Raw genomic sequence first — 15,204 nt, forward strand, 5'->3', positions numbered from 1 at the left:
AGGTCACCCAACCCGCGGGCACAGGACCCTTTGTGATTCACCCCAGGGAGGGTGGCTTTGCCCCCCACGGCTACGATCACTCTGATTGGTTGTTAAAAGTGAAACAGACAATCAGAGCAATTGTAATATTTCACCAATAAAATTCGGTGAAATATTACAATCCAGCCATGGCCGATGCAATAGCATCAGGCATGGCTGGAGACCGAGATCCGACCCCCCTCGATCCCCCACCGGCTGACGGGGGTGATGGGTAGCTGACGTCACCATCTGCTCCCCTGCCCTCCGCTCCCCTGCCTTCCAATCACCGTCCCTCCCCCCGGTACCTCCTGAGTCCCCGTGTCGCTCCTGGTGTCCCTCCTGCATGGGCGCCGCCATCTTCCAAAATGGGCGCATGCGCAGTGCGCCTGTCGAATCTGCCGGCTGCAGATTCATTCATAGTGATCAAAATAAAAAAAAGTAAATTAACCCCCCGTTTATCACTCCCATAGGTAGGGACAAATAATAAAATAAAGATTTTTTTTGTCCATTAGGGCTAGGGTTAGAATTAGGGTTAAAATTAGGGTTAGGGGTGTGTTGGGGTTGGGATTATGGTTAGGCTTGTGGTTAGTGTTATGGTTGGAATTAGGGTTGTAATTAGGGTTAGGGGTGTGTTCGGGATAGGGTTGAGTTAGAATTGAGGGGTTTCCTCTATTTAGACACATCAGGGGGTCTCCAAACGCGACATTGCGCCACCATTGATTCCAGCCAATTTTGCTTTCAAAAAGTCAAACGGTGCTCCCTCCCTTCCGAGCCCCGGCGTGTGCCCAAACAGTGGTCCCCCCCCCACATACGGGGTACCAGCGTACTCAGAACAAACTGGACAACAACTTTTGGGGTCCAATTTCTCCTGTTACCCTTGTGAAAATAAAAAATCAGTTTTTGAGGAAAAAAATGATTTTTTATTTTCACGGCTCTGCGTTATAAACTTCTGTGAAGCACTTGGGGGGTTCAAAGTGCTCACCAGACATCTAGATAAGTTCCTTGGGGGGTCTAGTTTGCAAAATGGGGTCACTTATGGGGGGTTTCCACTGTTTAGGCACATCAGGGGCTCTCCAAAGGCAACATGACACCAGCAGACCATTCCCATCAAGCCAGCATTTCGAAACGTCACTACTTCCCTTTCGAGCCCTGACGTGTGCCCAAACAATGGTGTCCCCCCCCACATATGGGGTACCAGCGTACTCAGGACACACTGGACAACAACTTTTGGGGTCCAATTTCTCCTGTTTCCCTTGTGAAAATAAAAAAATGTGGGCTAAAAAAATCATTTTTTGAGGAAAAAAAATGATTTTTTATTTTCATGGCTCTGCGTTATAAACTTCTGTGAAGCACTTGAGGGTTCAAAGTGCTCACCACAGATCTAGATAAGTTCCTGGGGGGGTCTAGTTTCCAAAATGGGGTCACTTGTGGGGTTTTTTCACTGTTTAGGCACACAGGGGCTCTCCAAACATGACATGGTGTCCGCTAATGATTGGAGCTAATTTTCCATTCAAAAAGTCAAATGGTGCTCCTTCCCTTCTGAGCCATGCCGTGTGCCCAAACAGTGGTTTATGACCACATATGAGGTATCAGTGTACTCAGGAGAAATTGCCCAACGAATTTTAGGATCCATTTTATCCTGTTGCCCATGTGAAAATGAAAAAACTGAGGCTAAAAGAAAATTTTTGTTGGAAAAATTAAAATGTCCATTTTCTCCTTCCACATTGCTTTAGTTCCTGTGAAGCACCTGAAGGGTTAATAATCTTCTTGAATGCAGTTTTGAGTAGCTTGAGGGGTGCAGTTTTTAGAATGGTGTCACTTTTGGGTATTTTCTATCATATAGACCCCTCAAAGTGACTTCAAATGTGAGGTGGTCCCTAAAAAAAATGGTGCAAAAATGAGAAATCGCTGGTCAACTTTTAATCCTTATAACTTCCTAACAAAAAAAAAATTGTTTCCAAAATTGTGCTGATGTAAAGTAGACATGTGGTAAATGTTATTTAGTCACTATTTTGTGTCACATAACTCTCTGGTTTAACAGAATAAAAATACAAAATTTGAAAATAGTGACATTTTTAAAATCTTCGCCAAATTTTCGTTGTTTTTTTTTCACAAATAAACGCAAAAATTATTGACCTAAATTTACCACTAACCTGAAGCCTAATAGGTCACGAAAAAACATTCTCAGAATCGCTGGGATGCGTTGAAGCGTTCCTGAGTTATTACCTCATAAAGGGACACTGGTCAGAATTGCAAAAAATGGCCTGGTCATTAAGGTCAAAATAGGCTGGGTCATGAAGGGGTTAACATAGGGTCAAGCTTCTATCGGCTGTTTGAGTATATGGAGGATTCTAGATAAGGCAGAACAAAAAGGCTGGTTTAGCAATAGATCTGTCGCCTTGTTCCTGCTATTCAGCAGAAATCGAGAGCTCAGTTTGGCCATCTGGTGTTGGTTCCTGTTTTGATGTTTGGAACATGACAAGGAGCCGTCTGGTTTGCAGCGGAGGTCTCAGGTCGTTCTAAGCAACTGATTATAGGGTAGATGTTAGCTGTGAGTATATCTGAGTATACACGCCCTGACAGAAGTTCTGTCGCTTATCCGTGTTCTGTAAATAAAAGCTGCCGTTAAATTCATCCTTTGGTTGTATAAATTATTCTTCTGAAAGCTGAAACCCTCCGAAATGTGGTTTAGGTTAAGAAATAAATTGTCCTCAGTGGAGAAATATTCATCATTTAATAGACACAGAATGGTCGGATTTTGGCAAGACGAAAGTTTTGTCGGCCACAGAAAGTAATGTGATATTCAAACAAATAATTAACTTAAAATACAAATTTATGTTGCATAACATTGGTGAATGAAGTTGTGGTGCTATTAGAGTCATATTTAATATTTTGTGTGACTTCCATGAGCTTGAAGGACGGCATCCATGCGGTTCAACAATGACTCATACAATTTATTCATGAAGTCATCAGGAATAGCAGAGAATGCAGTCGCACCTGCCTCCCAGAGTTCATCTAGATTCTTTGGTTTTCTCTTCCAAGCTTCCTCTTTCATCCTACCCCAAACATGCTCAATGATGCTGCTGTCTGGTGACTGGGCTGGACAGTCCTTGAGCACCTTGATCTTTTTTACCTGGAGGAACATTGTTGTAGAGATGGATGGATGAGATGGAGCACCATCCTGCTGCAGAATTTGACCCCTTTTATGATTTGGAATGTAAGAGGTAGCTAATACTTCTTGATATTTTAGGCTATTGATATTGCCTTCCACCTTGCAAATGTTTCGCACACCCCCATACTGAATGTAGCCCCAGACCATGATCTTTCCACCACCAAATGTAACTGTTTTCTGGGTGTATTTTGGATCCATACGGGCTCCAGTAGGTCTCCTGCAGTATTTGCGGCAGCTGTGGTGTAAATCTACTGAAGATTCATCAGAGAAATCCACCTTCTGTCACTTTTCCAGCATCCATCTGATTAGCAGGCTGTGGGACTTTGCAAATGCCACACGGTTTTTTATTTGCCTTTTGTTTAGTGCTGGCTTCTGGGCACTGATTCGACCATGGAGGCCATTTCGAGACAGAATCCTACAAACTGTTCTAGTTGACACAGGGACTTGAGGTGACCAGGCCTGTTGGAGCTCTGCTGCAGTGGAAGAGGGGCTTGCTTTGGATTTTCTAACCAACAAACGTTCCACCTGAGTGTCATGGTTTGATCAGGGCTCTTGCCCTGCACTCAATTTTACACATCGGTCATAAAAGCACAAGTGTTTAAAAAAACTAAGTCTGGTTCACAAAATGACAGCACACACAGGACTGCAGTCACTTTTCCATACAATTACATATTAAGAGGGTCTCCCATCGTTACTACTTATAGGTCAGTTACGTCCGAGGCTGATATTCAGATTTGTAGAATCAGATTCCAGCCATTGTATCCGGGAACATGAGGTGGCAATAATGGATTGTTGATGACATCTTATCCCCAGCACAGACTGGTAACGTTTTACCCAACAGTGAGTGGAATCGGTAAGATGGCGTACAGTTCGGGCAGCACCGCTTGCTCCAGGAGAAACAGATTAACATGAACATTTTTGCTGCATGGGGACATCAGAGTCTGTAAAGCGGAGGTTTTTCGCATCGGTGGCTGCTGATTGCTCATTGTCCAGACTCTCTGACATCTTTCCACAGATGATATCCACAAGCCGCTCAAAGTCCTGCTTCACCTGTATGTTCTCCTTGGCGCTTGCTTCAAAAAATTCAAACCCGAGCTGATTTGCGAGGTACCTCCCTCCTCCATTCTTCAGCCAGGAGTAGTGGTGGCCAAAATCTCATCGGAGTTACAGAGAGGGATTTTGGAGGCCCAGGCTCGGGCTCCGGGTGGTAAACCCCCGGGTAAATTGTTTGTACCGGGACGTTTCCGTCTCGGACTTATGCAGGAATTTCACGATTCTTTGTTGAGTGCTCATCCTGGGATTGCAGCTACCCGGAGGGCAATTGCGAGGGGTTTCTGGTGACCCTCTGTGGTAACAGATATTAAAAAGTTTGTGACTGCATGTGGGGTGTGCGCTCGTTCTAAAAGTTCTCGGGTCCGGCCGGGGAGTTGGTGCATTTGCCAATTCCGGATAGACCATGGACACATTTGTCCATGGATTTTTATCACAAATCTTCCTCCTTCCATGGGCAACTCGGTGATATGGGTGGTGGTGGATAGGTTTTCAAAACAAGCCCACTTTGTACCTCTCCCCAAAAGAGAAGACTGAGAGGAGACTTAATAGCTGTCTACAAATATCTAAAGGGCTGTCACATTGTAGAAGGATCAACTTTATTCTCATTTGCACAAGGAAAGACTAGAAGCAATGGGATGAAACTGAATGGGAGGAGACACAGATTAGATATTAGAAAAAACTTTTTGACAGTTAGAGTGATCAATGAGTGGAACAGGCTGACACGAGAAGTGGTGAGTTCTCCTTCAATGGAAGTCTTCAAACAGAGGCTGGACAGACATCTGACTGGGATGATTTAGCGAATCCTGCTTTGAGCAGGGGGTTGGACCAGATGGCCCAGGAGATCCCTTCCAACTCTACGATTCTATGATTCCCCGCGTTACCATCTGCTGAAACCCTGGCCCGCTTATTTATGCAGCATATGATTCGGGTGCATGGAGTGCCTATGAATGTGGTGTCAGACAGAGGGGTACAGTTTGTAGCCAGGTTCTGGAGGGCTTTTTGCAAAGAGCTGGGGATTTCGTTGTCCTCTGCCTACCACCCAGACTCTAATGGACAGACGGAGCGCATGAACCAATCGGAGCAGATTCTGAGATGCTTGGCCTTTTCCAGGCAGGAGGACTGGTGTCAGGTATTGCCCATGGCAGAGATTGCATTCAACGGTCGTGTGAGTCAATCTACTGGGAAGTCTCCATTCCAGATCAACTATGGGTTTAACCCACATTTTGGAGAGTTTTCCCGCATGGATTCAGGTTGTCCTGGAGATGAGGGTGCGACACAACGTCTTAGAATTCTTTGGAGGGAGGTTCAGAGGAATATTTCCAAGGCCCAGGAAAACTATAAGCGGTTTGCTGACAGGAGGAGGGGGCCAGGTCCAGCATTTGCAGTAGGGGAGAAGGTGTGGCTATCCACCCGCAATATCAAGCTTAAGATACCATCTATAAAGCTGGGCCCCAAGTTTATTGGCCCATACAAAGTTGTGGAGGTTGTTAACCCAGTAGCCTACCGACTGCAGCTGCCCACCTCCTTTAAAATTTCTGATGTCTTCCACAGGTCCCTGTTAAAGCCTGTGGGGACGGTGAGAGAGGATCCCTCATCAAATGCTCCGCCAGTGCTGGTAGAGAGGCAGCTGGAGTATGAAGTAGGGCGCATTGTTGACTCCCGGTGGGTGCGCCGGAGACTCCAGTATCTGATACACTGGAAGGGGTACTCTCTGGAGGATCGGTCATGGGTTCCGGCCAGTTCGGTGCATGCCGACCGTCTGGTGCGGGATTTCCATGCCAGATACCCAGACAAGCCTGGCAGTCCAGTGGCCCCCCGTTAATAGTGGGCTACTGTCATGGTTTGATCATGGTTCTTGCCCTGCACTCACAGGGTTAAGTGTACGTGGCCTCTTTCTGGATCTGGGAGGGGTATTTATACTCACTCTTTACCTGGGTTCTCTGTTAGCTATACTGTTGTTCTGGTGTGTCTGACCCCTGGTGTGCGTGTATCTTGCATTGCTTGTTTGCTTCCCATGTATGACCCGGTCCGTCCCTCACTCTACTCCGTCTCTCGTTTTGGTACTATTGTCTTTTCCAGTTCTGACCTCCTGGCTTGGCTATCGTTACTCCGTTACAGTTTGTCCCTATTGTACCGTCTATTGCCTGTTCTGGTTTTCTGATCTATTGCTACGTTCCGACTATCCATTCTGTCTAACCCTTTGGTACTGTCGTGCGATCTCGTGCTTTGACCTTGGCTTGATCTGGTTTATAATAAATAATAATAATAATAAATTTTATTTTTATAGCGCCGACATATTCCGCAGCACTTTACATTTCAGAGGGGATTTGTACAGACAATAGACATTACAGCATAACAATAATCACATACAGTAGATTATAACAAATACCAAGAGGAGTGAGGGCCCTGCTCGCAAGCTTACAGTCTATGAGGAAAGAGGTAGACACGAAAGGTGGGTGGTAACAGTTGCCCTGATTGTATGGACCAGCCATAATGTTAAGTGTGTAACAGTACAGACACAGAGGGCTAATGGATGCATAAAGCATGTGGGAACATGATGCTGGGAACCTGGTTATGGTAAAACTTTTGGCTGTGCCACACAGGGATAGGTTAGGTTAATGTGTTGAGGCGATAGGCCAGTCTGAATAAATGCGTTTTCAGGACACGCTTAAAATTGTGGGGATTGGGGACTAATCGTATTGACCTGGGAAGTGCATTCCAAAGAATTGGCGCGGCACGTGTAAAGTCTTGGAGACGGGAGTGGGAGGTTCTGACTATTGAGGATACTAACCTCAGGTCATCAGCAGAACGGAGGGCGCGGGTAGGGTGGTATACTGAAACAAGGGAGGAGATGTAGGGTGGTGCTGATTAACCGATCATTTACAGAGCACAGGTGCGGATGTAAACTGGTTTCTGTCTCTGTCTATGCCCCTTGGTAACGTTGTCCAGTAGTTACCTTTCTAGGAGTTTCCCTGCAGCTCCTAGCTGTGTGGAGCTTAGGCCACGCCCCCAGCAGTCACGTGATTCAGGTCCTGATACTATGAAGCACGCATCGTCACCACTGCTGTCCCGCTCCGCAGGTATCTTTGTGCACAGTTTTTGTACTCAGGACACGCGCACTGGCTCAGTGAGCAAGAGCAGTGCGTTGTTCCTGACACTGAGCAGTTGTCTTGCGGGGTCTGCCGGACCTGGGCTTGTCAAACACACCTCCGGTCTCTTTGAATCTTTTTTTAATTGTACTTGACGCTGAGACACATTAAAGGTGCCAGCCACCTCTGCAGTGGATCTGGTCTTCAGCCTCTTGATAATCCATGCTTTGGTCGCCGGGTGGATTTTTGGCATGTTGTCAGAGCTCAAGTTGCAGCTCAAGTGAAGGTCTGGGGTGCCGGGTTTCTTTTTATACACACCCACTAATTAACCGATCATTTACAGAGCACAGGTGCGGATGTAAACTAGGATTGGGCGCATTATATGACCAGGCGACAAAACTTTAGTCTTGCCAAAATCTGACCATTCTGAGTCCATTAAATGATCAATATTTCTGCATTGATGCCAATTTATTTTCTTAACCTAAACCACATTTCGGAGGTTTTCAGCTTTCAAAAGAATAATTTAGACAACCAATGGATGAATTTAACGTCAGGTTATAAGCTTTTATTTACATAACATGAATAAGCGACAGAACTTCTGTCAGGGAGTGTATATCAAGTGAGATCTATATGAAATGTATATATTTCCATCACAATCCCCCCTTAGATATCACTTGCCCTAATCCTAACCTCCTGTCCCAAAGCGCTGCAACTCTTTTATGCTGCCAGTGGGCTGACGCATGCCTAGTGCGTACACCCCCCTCCATACCGACTTTCGCAAATGGGCGGTCAGGAGACCTGTCCCTAATGGGGGTTCGTTGCAATCATAGTCTCTTAGTCAACAGTATGCGTAGTCAGTGGTGTGTATTCTTCATCAGGTAGGTCATCTATTCGGTCAGGCAGGGCATCCACAGCATCATTCTGGCTTGGGTGTATCTTCTGGTATGAGAGCTTTCTTGCAATTAGATGCGTGATTCCAAGTGGGTCTTCCATCCAGTTTCACAGAGGTTGGTGTCATCAGCAGCACTTGGAGAAGGGCCATCAAATCTGGGATCGAGCATTCTCCTTACAAACTTTTTCACCAACACCCCTGGCTTCAGGGAGTGAGTACCAGGTACCGAATCTGGATCTGGCAATGATGAAAAAAACTTGAGAATGGACATTAGCAAGTTTCTTGGTGAGTTCAATTACATAAACGGACAAGGTATCATATTGCATAGTCAACTGCTGAGGGTAGAATACCCTTAACCTGGGACTAGACCCAAACAAAATTTCATATTGGTGACGGCTTTTCTGGGCCTCTGGGAGTGAATGTGCCTTACACTAAACAGTATGATTGGGAGTGTCTCATGGGAATGTCTCATGCCATGGTTTGTCTTTTAGGCAGTTCAACATCCTGTCCTTAAGTGTCCCGTTTAGTCTTTGTACTTCCCCGCTACTTTGGGGGTGGTAGGGAGTGTGTAGGCCAAAATCTGACCCTACTGCTGACCAAATCTCTGGTGTGAAGTTTGCTGTGAATGCAGGTCCCTGATCACTATCACTTCTGGAACCCCGTATCTGCACACTATCTCTGAGTAGCTTCTTTGCAGTAGTCTTCGCCGACTGTTCGTCACTTGGAAAGCTTCTGGCCATCCTGAGAACACATCCACGACCACTAGGGCATACTCAAATCCTCCACTTGGCGGCATCTGGATGTGGTCTATCTGGATCCTCTGGAAGGGGTATAGTGGTCTGGCCAGATGATGTGGGGGAACCTTCTACACTCGTCCAGGGTTGCATTTGCCGCAGATCAAACAGCTGCTGGTAAATTTGGCTGTTAGGGTGGAAATCCCTGAAGCGAACCAGTAAGCACCAAGCAGATCATTCATCTGTGTCTTCGATCTGTGCGTGGGCCCATGTGCCCCTTGAACCACCATTGGGCACATGCTTTGAGGTAGACAGGTTTTGGAGCCCATTGCATATGCCCTTCCTTCTTCGTGTGTTGCTCCCTTCCGCATCCAGCTTTCCTTCTCCTCCTTCGGGGCCTGGTCCTGGAACTTCTTGAACAGATCCCAGGACATAATCTTGTCAGGTTTCTTGTCTTCAGTCATCACGTAGTAGCCGTCCGGCTCTACGACCTCTCCCACTTCTCCATATGGTCTTCCTTTGGCTGCCATGTCCGCCATGTTATTGCCTGTGCCTCTACTGTATTCAGTTTTCTGTGTGCCTTGACCTTTAACACTGCCACCTCTTTTGGAAGTTGGAGTGCATCCAGCAGGTCCGTGATGGCTCCATGATGCTTCACGGTTGTCCCGCTTGCTGTGATGAAGTCCCTCACAGCGCATATGGGTCCAAAGTCGTGTGCTATGCCATGCAAGTACCTTGAATCGGTATAGATGTTTGCAGCTTTGTCTTTAGCGCTGACGAAGGCCTGCCAGATCGTGATCAGTTCTGCTTCCTGGGCTGACAGGCTAGGCGACAGACTTCTGGACCATAGGATTTCTTGTTTGCTGGTCACTGCACATCCCGTGTGGAATCTTCCTTCATCATCTGCAAATCTGGAGCCATCTACGTAGAGGATCAACTCTGGTTGGTCAGTGGCTCATCCACCACATTAGGTAATCCTGCTGTTTCCTGTTGCATGATGCTGAAACAATTCAGATCCTTGTGAAAGGTGTCCTGCAGACTTTGTTATGAAGAGTGGGAGTGGGAGTAGAGTGGCCAGATTGTATTAAAATTTTTGTTATGGGCATCATAAACACCCTTAAAAAAACTATGTGGGTGTTGCATCATGGACCACGGTCACCCTGGTAGAGGATGAGGAGGAGGACACCAGCAAATGACCAAAATCAAGGAGCGTATACCCATGTGTGGGTGTGAAGACGTTCATGGGAATATACCTCCCAAAAAATACACTGGATTAGACTTTATGTTACTCTGCTATCATTTGGTGGTGTACAGAAGTCTGGCCCAATCCAGCCCTTGCTCATTTTTATAAGAGTCAGCCTGTCAGCATTGTCAGTTGACAGGCAAATGCGCTTATCAGTGATAATTCCACCAGCGGCAGTAAATACCCGCTCTGACAAAACGCTAGCGGCAGGGCAGGCCAGGACCTCTAAGACGTAGAGAGCCAGTTCATGCCACGTGTCCAGCTAGGATACCCAATAATTATAAGGCACAGAGGAATCACGGATTATATTGGTACTCCCTCAGCATCTTCCAAAACATTGCACTCCTTGTGAGAGTACCCTGCGCCTCAGGGCCAGGGCAATGGGAGCGTCTGAGAACTATCCCAGAACTTTGCTAGTGTTCCCCTGCCTCTGCTGGATTGGAGTTGTGTCCCTCTCACCTGTACTCCTTGGTTGGCCAACAATCTGTGACGTCTGCCGCCAGCGTTTTCAGATGGGAACTTTTTTAATAATTCCACAACAAGGGCCCTCTGGTACTGCCCCATTTTAGTAAACCTGTCTGCCTCTGGAATAAGAGATTGAAAGTTCTCCTTATAGGATGGGTCTAGAAGTGTCACCAACCAGTAATGAGTGTCACCCAAAATTTTGAGACCGCAAGGGTCACGGGAAAGGCAGCTTAAGGCTGGTTTCACACGTCCTGATATCCGTGTCTCGTGAATGTGATATTTGTGGCACATGTGTGGCAACCGTGTGCCGCATCAGTACAACACGGATGGCCGCCGGGAAGAAGCGTTACAATATGCTCTGTTCCCAGGCGGCAGGTGCTGAAGACGGCTGTCATCATTCTTCCCTGCTCTGCCGGTGATCGGTGCGAGTAGAGGAGAATGATGAGAGTTATATTAGAGTCACAATGATGACAGCAGGTGGGGGCTTTTGGGACTCTTACTCCCATCATCCGATACCTGGTGCCGCTAATAACAGTGACATCAGGAGAGGATGATTGGGGTATTCCTGAGCCGCCTCCTGCGATAACTGAGTGAAAAACCCGACGTGGGTTCCCCCTGTTTTCATAAACCAGGCAAAACTCATGGCTGGGGGCTGCAACTCTCAGCTGTCAGCTTCAGCAAGGTTGGTTATCAGGAATAGAGGGGTCCTCATGCTGTTTTTTTAATTATTTAAAAAAGTCTTTTTACCACCTGACACCCACATACCATATCACATCGGTGGTAACCTTTTTACCACCTGTCACCCACATACCATACCACACCAGTGGTAACCTTTTTACCACCTGTCACCCACATACCATACCACACCGGTGGTAACCTTTTTACCACCTGTCACCCACATACCATACCACACCGGTGGTAACCTTTTTACCACCTGTCACCCACATACCATATCACACCGGTGATAACCTTTTTACCACCTGACACCCACATACCATATCACATCGGTGGTAACCTTTTTACCACCTGTCACCCACATACCATATCACACCGGTGGTAACCTTTTTACTACCTGTCACCCATGTACCATATCACACCGGTGGTAACCTTTTTACCACCTGTCACCCACATACCATACCACACCGGTGGTAACCTTTTTACCACCTAACACCCACATACCATATCACACCGGTGGTAACCTTTTTACCACCTGTCACCCACATACCGTACCACACCGGTGGTAACCTTTTTACCACCTGTCACCCACGTACCATATCACACCAGTGGTAACCTTTTTACCACCTGTCACCCACATACCATATCACACCGGTGGTAACCTTTTTACCACCTGTCACCCACATACCATACCACACCGGTGGTAACCTTTTTACCACCTGTCACCCACATACCATATCACACCGGTGATAACCTTTTTACCACCTGACACCCACATACCATATCACATCGGTGGTAACCTTTTTACTACCTGTCACCCATGTACCATATCACACCGGTGGTAACCTTTTTACCACCTGTCACCCACATACCATACCACACCGGTGGTAACCTTTTTACCACCTAACACCCACATACCATATCACACCGGTGGTAACCTTTTTACCACCTGTCACCCACATACCATACCACACCGGTGGTAACCTTTTTACCACCTAACACCCACATACCATATCACACCGGTGGTAACCTTTTTACCACCTGTCACCCACATACCGTACCACACCGGTGGTAACCTTTTTACCACCTGTCACCCACGTACCATATCACACCAGTGGTAACCTTTTTACCACCTGTCACCCACATACCATATCACACCGGTGGTAACCTTTTTACCACCTGTCACCCACATACCATACCACACCGGTGGTAACCTTTTTACCACCTGTCACCCACATACCATATCACACCGGTGATAACCTTTTTACCACCTGTCACCCACATACCATATCACACCGGTGGTAACCTTTTTACTACCTGTCACCCATGTACCATATCACACCGGTGGTAACCTTTTTACCACCTGTCACCCACATACCATACCACACCGGTGGTAACCTTTTTACCACCTAACACCCACATACCATATCACACCGGTGGTAACCTTTTTACCACCTGTCACCCACATACCGTACCACACCGGTGGTAACCTTTTTACCACCTGTCACCCACGTACCATATCACACCAGTGGTAACCTTTTTACCACCTGTCACCCACATACCATATCACACCGGTGGTAACCTTTTTACCACCTGTCACAGCCACGGTTCACGCTGACATCTGACAGAGTGGGAACCGCAGCTCTCTAACTGGTGGTGAGGCTCTGACCGCTGATCAGAGCCTGTGTTTGCTGTACTGTCATGCAGATGACAGTGCAGCAAACAGCAGATGTTCGGACCCCCATTCATCTTAATGGGGTCTGAGTTCCGGTACCCAACCCAAACATTTTTTAGATGTTCGACCGAACCCCCCCAGACCCAAACATCCACGGGTTTGCCCGTCACTACTCATAACTACAAAATTATTATTTTGTTTCTCCCACTGACATCAGTTAATCTTTTTTCATGGAACCAAAACCTTTTATTTTCTTCTAACTTTCTAGGATCTACAACGCTCTGGAGGCCCTTACATCTGACCAACGTGGTGGTGGATCCTGGATGCACCGGCGCCCATGGGACTCGCTCCCACTTTCCCATCATCTCTCCAGGTTACGCCAGTCCCCACCTCCGTCAGTCTGGGTGACGCTTGGTGGTCCGGGCCCAGGGGACTTACACAACCCAAGTAGCTGCTGCTGGAGAAGAATAAAGCGATGGAATCTTGTGTTCTGTACAGAAAGCAAAATACGCTGAATAATCGCACTGGAAGGAGCCGGGCAGGATGAGTCTTCCACAGATTGACCTGGGATTGGGGTCTTCCTGCATTTTGAAGGTTAGGAATGAACTTCGAGAACTTGTTGAGACTTGTTAGGACACTTCCTCTTCTGCAGAGTTTTCTAGAGTTACCCACTGGCGCCTCCAAGAGGACAGAGACGGAACAGCACGTTATAAACAGAAACTATAAAAGTGAGCAGGCTTCGGAGCAGCAATCAGAATGCAGCACCCTCCACTGGCACACAGAAGAGTCACACGATAACTGCAGGACCCAGGGTTATTTACTAAAGCCCCATAACTGCTATTGGGGAATGTCCAGTGCTGCCTGAAAGTTTGTGAACCCTACAGCTCATGCATTTTAGTTTGGAGCTAAGTGATATATCTGCTTAATGTTTAGCTAAAGTGAGCATTCAGGTGAGAGGAGACATCCACCCAGAGGGTGTAATGACGGAAACAGCGACTTACCGCCTCCGAATCCTGAGCTGGGACTTGTAGTGTCTGATAGAAAACCAATATCATGATTGCAGGTGAAGCAGCTCTCCACTAAGGCTGGATAAAGAGAAATAATTGTTACCTTGGTCAGTCCCAGTTTTGTGTCTGCACAATATGCTGTATGATGAAGAATGTGAAACTATGAGGATAATGTAATTTCCATGCCACAAACATTTATTACTGGCATCAGGTTCTGTTCCTGTATCGATGTACTAATGTTGGTTTTGTTCCCATATCTATGGAGTAAGCTTGGTTCTATTTCCATGTCTGCTGTAAGAATGGTTTTGTTACCGTGTCTATAAAGTAAGAATGGTTCTTACTAACACACTTCTTTAACGCTTACTGAAATTTCTTTACTTGGTACAATATCCTTTGTTGGTGATGAAGCTTTCAGACGCTTCCTGGATGGAGAAACTAGTCGCAGACACTGCTCAGGTGGGATTTTGTCCCTATCTTCCACACAAACACTCGTCGCATCCTGAATCTCCCGTGGCTTCTTCTATGATCTCTAAGCTTTAGTTCCTTCCATACATTTTCTATTCGACTCGGGTGCGGTGAACGGCTCAGCCATTCTACCAGATTTTTTTTTCTCTGAAACCAATTGAGAGATATCTGTGCTTTTAGGATATTTTTCTTGCTGACATATCCACCAAATTTTCAACTTCATCATCCGTGATAGATGGCAGCAAATTTTTATCCAGAACGTCTCTGTACGTTTGTCCATTCATCCTTCCTTCAATGACATGAAGTTTCCAGTGCCGTATGCTGAAAACCAGCCCTTCACCATAATGTTCCCACCACACACCTCACTGCTGGTATGGTGTTTGGGGTGATGTGCAGTGCATTTTGGCCCTGTGAAGATCTGAGGTTGTGGGCTGTGATAATCACCTATGCAGGTTAACAATGCAACTATATTTATTCCATACATCCATGGTTGTACAACAAATCCAGGTAGACGGCCACCATACAATGTCCTCAGTCCACAAGACCCCAACCTGAGATCGGAAGTCCCACTGCCCCCCAGGAGATACTCACTGTCGCCCAACTTTTGGTTGGCCCACAGCTTTTGGTACCTCCAGCCGGTATAGTGTGCACTGCAGTCACAGCCTATGTTCCTACAGACGATGGATATCGCTAGCGAGATCGCTATGTGTGACGGG

The 15,204-nt window shown here is 46.7% G+C and overlaps 1 long non-coding RNA gene across 1 annotated transcript in view; it reads left to right on the plus strand.

Moving 5' to 3' along the window:
* Positions 1-14,374, plus strand: part of LOC141075715 (uncharacterized) — a 30,719-nt gene extending 16,345 nt beyond the window's left edge. The window contains exon 2 of the long non-coding RNA XR_012227327.1: positions 13,285-14,374. This is a non-coding gene — a long non-coding RNA (uncharacterized lncRNA). The remainder of the gene's footprint in view (positions 1-13,284) is intronic.
* Positions 14,375-15,204: the final 830 nt, after the last annotated feature.

This window comes from Dendrobates tinctorius, unplaced genomic scaffold (genome assembly GCF_039654945.1).
Source record: "Dendrobates tinctorius isolate UK_male_01 unplaced genomic scaffold, ASM3965494v1 ptg000367l, whole genome shotgun sequence".
Taxonomy (NCBI): Eukaryota; Metazoa; Chordata; class Amphibia; order Anura; family Dendrobatidae; genus Dendrobates; species Dendrobates tinctorius.